Source organism: Lynx rufus, unplaced genomic scaffold (genome assembly GCF_022079265.1).
Source record: "Lynx rufus isolate CCGP_SWC_20201006 ecotype Redwood Valley unplaced genomic scaffold, mLynRuf1.p SCAF_33, whole genome shotgun sequence".
Classification (NCBI taxonomy): domain Eukaryota; kingdom Metazoa; phylum Chordata; class Mammalia; order Carnivora; family Felidae; genus Lynx; species Lynx rufus.
In genome coordinates, this window is record NW_025814849.1 from 1,091,729 (window position 1) to 1,103,885 (window position 12,157).

The 12,157-nt window shown below is 48.0% G+C and overlaps 1 non-coding gene across 1 annotated transcript; it reads right to left on the minus strand.

The window, feature by feature from the left end:
• Nucleotides 1-1,646: 1,646 nt before the first annotated feature.
• Nucleotides 1,647-1,732, minus strand: TRNAQ-UUG (transfer RNA glutamine (anticodon UUG)). Its single transcript has one exon. It is a non-coding gene; the product is annotated as a tRNA-Gln (tRNA).
• Between the last annotated feature and the right edge of the window lie 10,425 nt (nucleotides 1,733-12,157).

A 12,157-nucleotide genomic window follows, 5' to 3' on the forward strand; every position in this document is an offset into this window, starting at 1 on the left:
TCACATCATAAACTACGATCTTATGTCGGGCTCTCAGCAAGCTCCTCGATGCAAGTACTTTCTATGGGAAGAAAGTTGCCAAGGGCAACAAATGTGCTTTGTGCAGACATTTCAAAGTAGGACCTTCTAATTGCCGGTGGGACCCTGAGAATCCCCACCACAGGGGCGCCAATGGACGTGTGAGTGAATTACAACATTAATTCAGCAAGCCCAGGTAGCATAGTTACAAATGCCAAGACTGTAAACGTGATGATCTTGGGCGAGCCCTTAACCTCTCTGCACCTCATCTGTCTGAAATAGAAAATGGGAATAATATCCACCTCCTTACATTATTATAAGGACTGAACATTTTTAATATCTATTAGGTGCTTATCACCGTTCCTGGCACAGACTCTGTGCTGGGGAAACTCGTTACGCAGCAATAGCACACTGATACAATTGTTAGCTGCTGTCGTTGAGATAATGGAGGTGGCGTGGTGGCAGGTGGAATTATAAGTGACCCTCACCCTTGTATAATCCCTCCCCTTGTGAGTGGGTGGAATCATTTGAGGAGATATCACTCCCATAACTGTTGCATTTTCTATGACAAAAGGGGAGATTACCCAGGTGGTCTAATCTAATCACACGGGACATTTAAAGGCAGAGCTTTCGGTGTCTGGCAGCAAAAGAGGAGGTCAGAGGTTGCATGCAGAGGGAGGACTGGACACACGGGCACTGGTTTGAAGGTGGAGAGGGGCCCTGGTGGACAGCTAACTGGGAAACAGTTGGATGAGGCCATCCATGGATGGCCAATGGAAAGCAGTCCAACCACCAGAAGGATATGATTTTAGCCAAGAACCAAAGGTGATTGGAAGCAGATTCATCTACAGAGGCTGAAGAAAAGATCCCCACCGGACCAGCACCTTAATGGTGACTTTGGCTTCCCTGAGCGCGGAACCCACACGAGCCTGCTGGCCCTTCTGAGCGACAGTATCGTGTGACCATGAATGAGTGTTCACTTTAACCCCGGATTTCACGGTGCCATACTGGGAATTAGCTATGCAGCCATCGGAAAACTAATATAGTGATCAGGGAGGGATCAAAATGATACTTCATAATCGCTGATGCACACGGACCAAACACTACCTACCGGGCAGTGGGATAAGTACCCTGCTTGATCTATCTTATTTAATCTCGCCACAACGCTGTAGGGTGGATTCTCTTATTACCACTATTTTGTGCTTGATGAGCGCAAGGCACAGATAAGCCGAGTCCCCTGACAAAGGTCACACGGTTCAGCATGTAGGTGAACTGGGATGGGATTCAAAGCACATCAGACACGGGGTCACATTCCCAACCACAGGGCAACAGGGCCCAGTTGTCATCTTTACGGGAACTTTAAGTCCATAAGGACGAACACAAGAAGCATTAATTACGTGGGGCATTTGAGAAAATGTGACAGGTGTTCGGAAAGGTCTGGGGCTTTTCTTAGGACACTTGTAGAAGAATGTCTTAACTTGGGGGAAAATGTTTCTTTTTAAAAACATTTTTTTAAGTACTTATTTATTTTTGAGAGACAGAGAGAGACAGAGCATGAGCTAGGAAGGGGCAGAGGGAGGGAGACACAGAATCCCAGGCAGGCTCCAGGTTCTGAGCTGTCAGCACAGAGCCCGACGCGGGGCTCGAACCCACAGACTGGGAGATCAGGACCTGAGTCAAAGTCAGGTGCTTTTACCGACTGAGCCACCCAGGCGCCCCGGGGAAGAATGTTTCTAAGGAAGTATATTTCAAACAGCAGCTTGAAGGACCACTGTAAGAATTGTTGTATTTGGAAGTTCTCATTTTGAGGATCGACGAAACCCGACTCCAGCCTCTGGGTGCCACCTGCCGGGGTCCAGCTCGTGGTTTTAGTAAGAGGCTGTGTTTCGTTTCCTAGTTGTTACCAGGAAGTATCTCTTTTAGCTGCTTGAGACTAATTTAAAAAATGATGACCTTGAGGGAGAGACATCGATGACGTTGTGGTGCCAGAGAACATTCTAGTGACCTCTTGGCGCCTACTCCGGCCACTCGCGTGGCTGGGTTCAGTTAGAGGAAAACCGGAGGATGACTGAGTCACTAAAACATGCAAGTTCTGCGAGACCAGCCGCACGGGAAGCAGCAGACGAGGCGCGGAACGGCCATTAGCGTAATCACATTGTAAGCAGTGGACGAGTTTCCGGAAAACCAATATCATTATCACATGAGTGTCCTTCAAGTGAATTGTAATTGCCGTGTAGAGTCGTTTTACATTTAATTGAGAAATTTATCTTAGTTGTATACTTCCATCAAGGCGATAAGCGTGAGGAATCTACTCCGTATTTTAGGGGGGTTCCGAGTTTCGCTGATGTTATCACAGGAATTTCAGGGAACACTCGGGATGAGGGTTGGTTCTCGTAGGGGGATACTTATGCATTCGTGAAGGTCGAGGAACGCGGCTGAAGGCGCGGGTCAGCGACATCAGGGCGGGTGTGTGGTCACGTGGGACGTCAGGCCAGCTTCCCACGTCGCCCCCACGACTGGCAGATCTATTCGCTCAGTGGCTCCCACACTTCCCTGCGCATTCACATCACCCAGAGAGATGAGAACGAAATCTCCCTAGTACCCCAAAAATATAAAGGTGATTCCCCTACCGATATCTTCAGGATTTCTAGGTGGTGGGAGCCAGGCATCAGTATTTTTATTTTATTTTATTTTATTTTATTTTATTTTATTTTATTTTATTGTATTGTATTGTATTTCATTCCATTCTCTTTTTTTAAACGTTTATTTACTTTTGAGAGACAGAGCATGAGCATGAGCAGGGGAGGGGTAGAGAGGGACACACAGAATCTGAAGCAGGCTCCAGGCTCTGAGCTGTCACCACAGAGCCTGATGCGGGGCTTGAACTCACAAACCTCGATGACCTGAGCCGACGTCGGAAGCTCAACCGACTGAGTCATCTAGGCACCCCATCTAGTCTATTCTATTGTATTCTATTGTATTCTATTATATTCTATTGTATTGTATTCTACTGTATTCTACTGTATTCTATTGTATTCTATTCTATTCATTTATTAAAGTTTATTTGCTTGTTTTGAAGGAGAACAGGGGCCTGTGCCCCCATGAGTGGGGAAAAGGGCAGAGAGAGGGAGAGGGAGAATCTTTAGTTGCAGGGCTTGATCTCATGACCCTGAGACCACGACCTGAGCCGAAATTAAGAGCTGGACCCTCAACCGAGGGAGTCACTCCAGGTGCCCCTTTTATTTTATTTTTTAAAAGTTTATTTATTTCAAGTAATGTCTACACTCAACGTGGGGCTTGAACTCACGACCCCGAGATCAAGTGTCACATGCTCTCCGGACTGAGTCACCCAGGCGCCCCAGCGTCAGTATTTTTGGTGGAGGTGATTCCAGTCTGCTACAGTTTGGGGGAACCATGGTATTAACTCCCTTTTTCGTTACTAGTGGAATCTGTTTTACTTGGGGGTCCGTCCTTTCCACTCAGCCGTGTGACACAGCAACGCTGAGCCCGTCCCCAGGGCCAGGGCTGCATAAGCAAATCGGGGTCAGGAGCCCCCCTGCAATGTTCACTGCTCCCGAAATAACCATATGACCTAGGTCGGCCCGATCACGTGCTAGGAACTTTGACTTCGTGATCCCGTGACGAGAAGTGGTTTTTCTGTTTCCGTATCTCTGCGCTCAAGGAACCTGAGCTCAGATCTGCTCTACTCGGAATCGGGGTCCTATGTAGACATTGCCCCGCTGCTCAGTCCACCAGCTTGACGTCTTTCCGGCCTCAGTTCCTCTCCCGGTGCAAGACAATACACTTCCGCGGTGCTCACCAGGGGCTCAGCGGCCATCGCCCGCCCGGCTCGTACACCAGAGTTGCCCTGGCTCATCTGGTGTTGGGCTTGACATCCTCTGAGTTGCCAGAAATGCTTGAGATGAGCTGTGCTGTCCACCCCCCCCCATCCTGGAGCTTTGAGATAAGACCAGAAAGCGTGCTTTGGACGTGTGCTCTCTGCAAGCCGACGTCTTCCTGTATTCGATGAAGGAAGAACAGGAACAGGCAGAGGCTGATAGAAGCAAAGACTCGCTCGTGGAAAGCAAGCAAGTGTGGAATTATCTCTGCTTCTCCTGCGTCCGCCTGCCCACTGACCAGCACGCAATGACCGCTACAGCTAAGCTGGTCCTGATACCTTGCTCTGATATGAAATGCAAAGAAATATTTTAAAAAATTTTCTTAATTTATTTATTTTGAGAGAGAGAGTGAAGGAGGGAGGGGGCAGAGACAGAGGGAGAGAGAGAGAATCCCAAGCAGGCTCTGCACTGACAGCCCAGAGCCCGATGCAGGGCTCGAACTCTGGAGACCTGAGATCAGGACCTGAGCCGACCAAGAGTCGGATGCTTAACCTACTGAGCCACCCAGGAGCCCCGAAAGACACATTTTTGAATGCGATGATACTGTGTATCCTTCCCCGGAAAAAGAACAAGCCACGCTCCCTGGCCACATGAGCTCTCCTTCTGTTGTTACTTTGGCCTTGGGGTGTTTGAAAATGGCTTGAAAATGTTGGAAAATGGCTTGAAAGTGTTTGAAAATGGCTTGTAGCAGGTAAGTGGGAGGCTGATTTCAAGTACGGGCTGCTTTTCCGCATTCTCAGATACGTGGAATCCATTAACGAACCTTCTGTTTGTAACTTTAAATTCTTTCTCATTAGGAACACTCTCATGTTCATGGTGGAAATATCTTTGAAATATAGTAAAGTGGAAAGAGGAAATAAAAAAAAAAAATCCCAACAACAAACATAGCCCCTGTTCAAATTTCACTTTATTTACTTCTCGTTTTTTTCAACGTTTTTATTTATTTTTATTTTTTTTATTTTTGGGACAGAGAGAGACAGAGCATGAACGGGGGAGGGGCAGAGAGAGAGGGAGACACAGAATCGGAAACAGGCTCCAGGCTCCGAGCCATCAGCCCAGAGCCTGACGCGGGGCTCGAACTCGCAGACCGCGAGATCGTGACCTGGCTGAAGTCGGACGCTTAACCGACTGCGCCACCCAGGCGCCCCGATTTTACTTCTCGTTTTAACGTCAGTCATATATAAGCTGATATCACTATGTATGCCTTTAAAAAGCTAACTCACGTTTTATTTTAATGCTTTAAAAATGTCCTTATATCCTGCTTTATGACCTCAGTATATTCTGAGCACATCCCTATACTGTAAACACACTATTTTAAAATTAAACCATCTGTATCCAGTTGTCTATTGTGACCTGCGTCCTGGTGGACTTTTAAACAACTTTGCACAGTTACCCCTGATCGGCAAGCGTAACAGTGTCCGGGAATTGCGAAGTTCTGGATTCACATCTAGTGGGACCTGGGACATGTTTGCAACGTCTGAACTCACGGTTTCAGACTCACCTCCAGTGTATGCCCAGCGGCTTAATAACCTTTGGATCGTGGTGCATAGCGATCATCACGATAATGACAGCAGGTGTTTGCCACTGCCCCTGACGTGTGCTAGGTATTCCTTTAAGTACTCGACGTGAGTTAGCCCATCTAACCATCACCCTCCATGAATAGATCACGATCTCCACTCCACGTGTAAGCCAAGAAGCAGAGAGCTTAGATGATTTAAGGTCGCAGAGAAGTAACAGAATAAAGATACAAACCCGGGGAACTGGCCTCTGAAAGAAGCCCCTTTTATTTTTACTTTTAACGTTTACTTATTTTGGAGAGAGGAGAGAGAGACAGAGCGCAAGCCGGGGAGGGACAGAGAGAGAGAGAGAGGGCGACACAGAATCCGAAGCAGACTCTAGATTCTGAGGGGTCGGCACAGAGCACGAGGCCCGAGGCCCGAGGCGGGGCTCGAACTCACGGACCAGGAGATCACGACCGAGCCAAAGTCGGACACTTAACCAACTGAGCCACCCAGGCGCCCCTGTAAGTAACCCTCTTAACAACCCCACTGACACGGATGGGGTTTTGGAGTGGTGGGGGTCCAGAGCCGATGGCCAAGAAAGAATTCTTGAAGATGTCTTTGGCGCAAAAAGGTGACTTTATGAAAGCACGGGGACGGGACTTTGGGCAGAGAGAGCTGCACTGGGGTCCTGACGAGTGACTGGTTACATACTATGGAGTTGGGGGAGGAAAAGACAAAAAGGAGGCCTCCAGAAAGACTTTGACATGCTAAGGAAAATGCAAAAGGTGCCAGGCGTGTTGGTGTTATCAGGCTTAGGTTGTTTCCCCTCTGGTGAGGCATTAACATCAGGTCAGGAGGGGGTTCCTGGGGAAATGCTAGACTCCGGATTTGCCACAAGTATTTGCCAATGGGCTGCAGGTGATAAGAAATTTAATTTTATCTGCCATTTCCTTCTTGTCTTTGTTCCCACATCACGGTGGAGGGGAGGGTGATGTTGGGGCTCCCGGAAACGGAGTCCATAGGTTTCTGGAGATGAGTCTATCGATAAGATTGCCTTTTTCTTGTAATTTACTAAGACGGTGGTCAACTGATGGAGACTCCTGTCCTGTATGACGGTGATCTCTATCAGTTAACCCTTTGTTTTCCTCTTTCCTGTGTTCTTGGGCAGCCAGGAGTGCCCGAGGAATGTCACACACATGTCCCACTGGGGGCGGGGGAGGGGAGGGGGCTGTTAGCGGGTGCTTTGTCCTCAGGCTGCCTTATGCTCCCTCATCAACACCACCTCCAATGAATAAGCTTGTCCAGAACCATCAAGAAATCCTAAGTAGGACCCGCGCACAGGACCCCCCCAGCCACCTGTGACCCACCCATGAAGGTGTTTCCACACGTAGAGGAAGGCACTGATTTCCCCACCAACATTCCCTAATAACATTTCCAATTTTTAGCTAAGAAGCTGTAAAAACATCACCAACATAACACTTTTTTCTTCTTCTCCTCGGACTTGTCACTGCTGCGCAGACTCGCCCGATGATCGAGTTCCTTCTGTGTGCCAAGCGTTTTGCGGGGTCCTCAGGAAACACGGCGGTGGGTAAAGGACATGCTTTCTGCCCTCCATTGGGTGTGTTTGTACCACACAAGCACACGCGTGTGTATATGCGCGTGTGCGTCTAAGTGACTTCACACTGGGGGAAAATGAACCCGTCGGGATATAAAAAGGGGCCCCGAAGTAGATGATACAGAACAAAGAAGTGAGGGGGGGGGGTGGTTTCTGTCCTTCAACACCAGCAGGGACCCCCACAGTGTTGACTGGAGCCCAAAGAGGTTTCATAGCCTCTGGCATTAAGCTGTGGCACCGTCTGAAGGCAGAATGCATCTCATTTGAATACAATGACCAAAACACTGGGAGGAACAAAGCTGCGGGAAGGGTGGGGGTGGAAAAGAGGGAAGACAGGCCTGGGCAGGAAGGCCTGGGGCTTAATTGATTTGTCTTCTAGGAAAGGAAGGCTGTGGGCCGAGCCACTCACCCCCAGATATCCGGGGGAACAGTCATTAAAAGCTTATTAGAATAATGGATCCGGGCCACCGACCTGGAACCAGCTAATGGAGAGGGCGAAGTCGGTCAGCCACCGGCTCTGTCTGAAGCTGTTTTGTCACTCAGCACCCCTCCATTCGACTCTGCCAAAAATAATTAACTTAACTAGAACAGCCTGAAGCCCAAGACCGTCTGCGCTGGAAGGCCAGGGTCGGAAGCTCCCAGATTCCAGATGCTAGAGCCTGGAAAGACTGGAAAGGGATTTCTCCAAACGCACGACGTGTTTCAGATGAGCTGTTAGGATGCGTCGCGTAACGTCTCCGAAGTCTGGGGTGGATGCCTGCGGTGCCCTGCACGTGCCCATGTGCTTCCCTGCGTCTCACCTGTTCCTGGAACCGCACGCGGGGCTTGCGACTTGTTCCGGAAAGGGCAAGGGGCCTGTCGCTTCTGGGAAGGGCAACTTGAAAGCTTCCGAACCTCCTCCGGCTGTCACTCGTGCCCCGAGCAAGGCAGCTGTGAGGCAGGCGCCCAGGGCCCAGACCAAGCCCCGCTTCACAAGGTCGAGCTACTGAGATTCCAGAACGTGTCGCGGTAGCTGGCGATTAATACCCCGGCTACAATGCTTCCTCCCGAGGCCTCACCTAGACCCTGTCCCACAAACACAGGAACGTCTGTGTCGGTAGACAGCCCGGCCCAGGGAGAGAATGTCTGTCATTCGGTCGGGAGCCACTCTAGAGAAATGCCGGTTACCAGACTCTAAACGAGTCTTTGCCTGCGCACAGCGGCCCGGTTTTCGAATCTGGTGGAAGGCTGGAGTTCTCTGGGCTTGTGGGGATGAATTATGTTCGTTCACAGGGACTCAGCAGATCCCATAAATCATAGGAAGTTCTTACTGACTGCGCTGTGAATAGAGCCCGAGCCCCCAGTCTGACATTTCACACATCTTAAATTAAAAATAATGAGTCCTCCTTTGATCATTTACCCAATGGGTAGAATAAAATATCAGAGCTCAAAGAGCTTTAAAAAGTGGTCTTAATGGATCCCGTCAGTTGAAACCAAACATTTATTACAATCCATGGACTTGGATGGACCCTGGGAATTCAGGAATAAATGAGATCCGTCCCCTTTCCATAAGGGGCTTAAATTTAAAAAAAAAACAAAAACAATGTTTATTTATTTTTGAGAGAGAGAGAGAGACAGAGTGAATGGGGCAGGGTCAGAGAGAGAGGGAGACAGAATCCGAAGGAAGCTCCAGGCTCTGAGCTGTCAGCACAGAACCCGACGCGGGGCTGGAACTCACGAACCGTGAGATCATGATCTGAGCCAAAGTCAGACGCTTGACTGACTGAGCCACCCAGATGCCCCAAGGGGCTTATGTTTTAAGTGAAAAAAGAACACAGAAACAAAACAATTAGATGCATACAATGGACTTATGCAAAGGGATCTCTGGGGCTTGCTGGATGGGTACTTAACTCGGGCTGGAGTCGGAGGGGGAGCTTCCGGTTGGAGACCATGACTAGGTGAGATCGTGAAGGACGCCTGGCAAAAATGGTCCTGGGAGAGAGAATTGCGTGAGCAGCGGTGTGACAAGTGTGATGGAGCTCGGTGTGGAAGTCAGTAGCACGAAACCTCAAACCCGAGTGTAGCAGTTACTCTGTGTCTGACACGGGTCTAAGTTCCTTGCGCCTGGGGGCTCCGTCTCCTGGGGCTGAACATCGCTGGAGGAGAAGGTGGAGAAGTGGCGGCCTACGAAGCTGGGTGCTTCCACCGGAAGGAAAATCTACTTTGGTAAAGAAGAGGTATATTCAAGGTTAAAGCATGAATGATAAGGGAGCGTGGGGCGGGCTGAGGGCAGAGTACAGGCTAACGCTCCTGGCTACCCAAGGACAAAGGGAAGGGGGGTAAGTCCCGGCCATGGTGATGTGGGAAAGTAAGGCAAATGAGAAATGACATCCCCTTACTGCCTGCAGCCCACTGACAAGTCCTGGAAACCGGCAGACTGACCTCCCTCTGGGAGCTCAGCGGTCCTGATGAGGACGCCTTGCTGGGGGCAAAGGAGAATCTTGGCTTAACATCGTCCTGACCCCCCCGGGATCCCCTAAGTCTAGTCTCACCGATAAAAAGTCCTTTGGAAACTTCCTTTATCTCAACGGCCCCAAGACATACGCGGGCAATCATCCTCCAAGCTCATGGCCCCTGATACACATCGGAAGGGTCTCCTCGTGACTGAGGTTTTACTAAATGACAATCATTGGCATTTGTGTAGCAACAGCTGGCCCCTCAAGGTCCTGGAAACCTTGCTTCCAAAGTTCCTTAGAGACTTACTCTACCCCTGACCCCCTCCCAACCTGAGGGTATGTGATCAGTTACCCATCACGACCCTAGCCCTGCCCATGGGTCCTGTCCCCGTGCTTTCATAAAATCACCTTTTTGCACCAAACACGTCTTCGAGAATTCTTTCTTGGCCATCGGCTCCGGACCACCCCACTATCACCCCAAAGCCCCATCAATTAATACACGATAATTTTGTTTAAAGTGCTTGGAAAGCAATTGTACGGGACGGGACGCTATATGATGAAATACACTGCATTCTTTTAAGTAGATTGTATTATATTGGTGGCGTTCGGGGGAAAACATCTTGGTCAGTAACACGTATGAAAACCCAGGCACAGGTTTTGTAAGCATCCGTCTGGATCGGTCCCGGTTTAAAAGAACTCTTCCTGTGCTAAAGTCAATTTGCATCAAAACCCAGTGCGCCTGAAATAGGTACACGTCGGTGATGCAGGGGCCCCTGGCGCTTCAGGCTCCTCTGGGACAAGGACCAGGGCATAGCTTCAGCTAAAGACACAAAGTGAATTGCTATGGGAAAGGGCCTGGGAGGATAGGAGACAGACGGAGCCTACGAAGGTAGCACATTTCGACCTGGAGCCCTGAAATCGCAGGGCGAGTCAGAACCCAACCCTGTTCAGGGACGTACAAGGAGACAAGCGAAGAGAACCCACCCACCCTCGTGCAGGGAGGTGCTGGCGGACGACTGTTCCCAGGGGTCTGGTTCGTGTAGAAACAGCTGTTCTGAGAGGAGGCGTCGAAGACTGAAATGCGTGTGCCTCACCAGGATGTATGCCCTCATTGCAGGACGCAGAATCCGGAGTCGGGCCATGGGCGAAGCGAGACGGTAATCTGATTTTGTCCTTTTCTAGTGCCTTGTTTTTAGGAGTTGAATCTTGTTTTTGTCTTATCGTGGAGACAGGATATATTCATCCTGCACAAGTAACAAGACTGTATGTAAATAAGAAAGTCTCTGATCCTTTGCCGGTGGTCCCGGTTCTCAAATACTGCTCTTGAGTTTTGGAACGCAATGCCATGTGTTTCAAATCTTGAAACATTTCCAATGAGAAAAAAAAATCATTGTAAAAAATGTTATGACCACATCTGTGTTAATATGGAATTTTGTGTGTTTTCAAATACACTATAGAATATAAATGCTTGGTTGGGGTCTTTAATATATAAAGAACCCTTCCAAATGAACAACAACAAAAACAACAACAAAACAAAGAATACAGGTAGAAGGTTTACCAAAGAAGAAAATAGAAGTGAAAACCAAACTTCAATCTTTCCAATATATATCATTTATACTGATCATTCCAAATATCCAAATATATTCCAAATATATCATTTATACTGATAATATTTTTTTTAATGTTTATTTATTTTGAGAGAGAGAGAGAGAGAGCAGGAGAGGGTCAGAGAGAGAGCGGAAGAGAGAGAGAATCCCAAGCAGGCTCCACACTGTCAGTCAGGAGCCTGACTTGGGGCTCCATCACATGAACTGTGAGATCATGACCTGAGTTGGAATCAAGAGACCAATGCTTAACCGACTGAGCCATGCAGTCGCCCCAATAATATTTCTAATTATATATAAAATTATATATGCCAACAGCTAATAGCCCGGGTTGAAAGAAAGACTATATTTAGTACAAACTATATATTAGTAAAAACTGTTGGAGAGATTTACTAATACAAACTTTTTGTAGGACACTTTTGCTATATGTATCCAAAGCCTTAAAAATGTACAAGCTTGGGGCGCCGGGTAGCTCAGTCGGTTGGGCGTCCGACTTCAGCCCAGGTCATGATCTCACAGTTCGTGGGTTTGAGCCCCGCGTCGGGCTCTGTGCTGACAGCTCAGAGCCTGGAGCCTGTTTCGGATTCTGTCTCCCTCTCTCTCTGCCCCTCCCCTGTTCACACTCTATCTCTGTCTCAAGAATAAATAAACATTAAAAAAATTAAAATAAAAAGAAGTACAAGCTTTAATCTAGCTTATTTTTTATTATTAATTTACAATATATAAATATATTGTAAGATATAATAAATATATATAATATATCTTATATTTATATTAATCTTAATATGTTAATCACATATTGGACATATTTCAGTTCGAATATAAGTCCTTTCTCCCTTGTTTAGAATAACGATAACTGGGAACTAAAATGTCTAACCTTTATGGATGGATACAATCCATAGAGAGGTTGCACACCGAAAGTCTCGAGGACGATGTAGCCTGAAGACATTTTCTCTCTGTTCAGCTCAGGGACTCAAACAAAAATTCAGTGATGTGCCAATATTGATAAGCAGGTTTTTAAAATAAACTCTGGAATGTTGATTTGTCTGGAAAGAACAGAACTCTGTCCACACTGCTTTCTAAA